Consider the following 2,500-nt stretch of genomic DNA (forward strand, 5'->3'; position numbering starts at 1 on the left):
CTATCTAGCTCTCTCTTGAATGCATTCAGAGAATTGGCCTCCACTGTCTTCTGAGGCAGAGAATTCCACAGATTCACAACTCTCTGAGTGAAAAAGTTTTTCTTCATCTCCGTTCTAAATGGCCGACCCCTTATTCTTAAACTGTGGCCCCTGGTTCTGGACTCCCCCAACATTGGGAACATGTTTCCTGCCTCTAACGTGTCCAACCCCTTAATAATCATATCATCATATCATATATATACAGCCGGAAACAGGCCTTTTCGGCCCTCCAAGTCCGTGCCGCCCAGTGATCCCCGCACATTAACATTATCCTACACCCACTAGGGACAATTTTCACATTTACCCAGTCAATTAACCTACATACCTGTACGTCTTTGGAGTGTGGGAGGAAACCGAAGATCTCGGAGAAAACCCACGCAGGTCACGGGGAGAACGTACAAACTCCTTACAGTGCAGCACCCGTAGTCAGGATCGAACCTGAGTCTCCGGCGCTGCATTCGCTGTAAAGCAGCAACTCTACCGCTGCGCTACCGTGCCGCCCAATCTTATACGTTTCGATAAGATCCCCTCTCATCCTTCTAAATTCTAGTGTATATTGATGCTGCCCGCCCCGCTGAGTTACTCCAGCATTTTGTGAATAAATACCATGGGTCAAGTTTGTCTGATGATTAGTCAAAAATAAATTTTGTGTGTCAGGTCAGAGATAGATTCGTATAGAAACATAGAAACATAGAAAATAGGTGCAGGAGTAGGCCATTCAGCCCTTCGAGCCAGCACCGCCATTCAATATGATCATGGCTGATCATTCAGCTCAGTATCCCGAACCTGCCTTCTCTCCATACCCCCTGATCCCTTTAGCCACAAGGGCCACATCTAAATGCCTCTTAAATATAGCCAATGAACTGGCCTCAACTACCTTCTGTGGCAGAGAATTCCACAGACTCACCACTCTCTGTGTGAAGAAATGTTTTCTCATCTCGGTCCTAAAAGACTTCCCCCTTATCCTTAAGCAGTGACTCCTGGTTCTGGACTTCCCCAACATCGGGAACAATCTTCCCGCATCTAGCTTGTCCAACCCCTTAAGAATTTTATATGTTTCAATAAGATCCCCCCTCAGTCTTCTAAATTCCAGCGAGTACAAGCCTACATATAATCATACATCGTGGAAACAGGCCCTTCGGCACGCCGGGTCCGCGCCGACCAGCGATCCCTGAACATTCCCCCCACCGTACAGTTCCCTGAATGCATTCAAGAGAGAGCTAGATAGAGCTCTTAAGGATAGCGGAGTCAGGCGGTATGGGGAGAAGGCAGGAACGGGTACTGATTGAGAATGATCAGCCATGATCACATTGAATGGCGGTGCTGACTCGAAGGGCCGAATGGCCTCCTCCTGCACCTATTGTCTATTGTACACAGTAATTCTACGTCCTCCCACTTTCACATCCACTCCTCACACGAACAGGGCAATTCACAGAGGGGCAATTAGCCGACAAACCTGCGCGTGTTTGTGGTGTTGGAGGAAACCGGAGCACCCGGAGAAAGCTGCGCGGTCAAAGGGAGAACGTGCAAACTCCGCAAGGACAGCCCGACGTTGGAATCGAACCCGGGTCTCCGGCGCGGTGAGGCAGCAACTCGACCTCTGCGCCACCGTGCCGCCACTTAGGAGTGTTAGAGACAGAGACAGAGGCAGAGACAGAGACAGAGACAGAGACAGAGACAGAGACAGAGACAGAGACAGAGACAGAGACAGAGACAGAGACAGAGACAGAGACAGAGACAGAGACAGAGACAGAGACAGAGACAGAGACAGAGACAGAGACAGAGACAGAGACAGAGACAGAGACAGAGAGCTTTAACCGTTTCGCTCCAGCCCATGAAACTCTTTGTGTAGCTATATCCAACACTTATCTCGGTTACCCACAGAACACAGTCTAAGAATAAAGGGGAGGCCATTTAAAACTGAGGTGAGAAGGAACTTTTTCACCCAGAGAGTTGTGAATCTGTGGAATTCTCTGGCACAGAGGGCAGTGGAGGCCAATTCACTGGATGGATTTAAGAGAGAGTTAGATAGAGCTCTAGGGGCTAGTGGAATCAAGGGATATGGGGAGAAGGCAGGCACGGGTTACTGAATGTGGACGATCAGCCACGATCACAATGAATGGCGGTGCTGGCTCGAAGGGCCGAATGGTCTCCTCCTGCACCTATTGTCTATGTTTCTATGGACCGGGTGGGCGGAAGGGCCTGTTTCCGTGCTGTATCTCCAAACTCCCAGCGAGTACAGGCCCAGTGCTGACAAACGCTCATGTAGGTTAACCCATTCATTGCTGGGTTGGGATCGGGCAGGGTCGGAGATGGTCACGGTGTGGTGGGTTGAACGTTGACCTTGCTATGAGATAGAAACATAGACATAGAAAATAGGTGCAGGAGGAGGCCATTTGGCCCTTCGAGCCTGCACCGCCATTCAATATGATCATGGCTGATCATCCAACTCAGTAACCTG

Source organism: Rhinoraja longicauda, chromosome 1 (assembly GCF_053455715.1).
Source record: "Rhinoraja longicauda isolate Sanriku21f chromosome 1, sRhiLon1.1, whole genome shotgun sequence".
Lineage (NCBI taxonomy): Eukaryota > Metazoa > Chordata > Chondrichthyes > Rajiformes > Arhynchobatidae > Rhinoraja > Rhinoraja longicauda.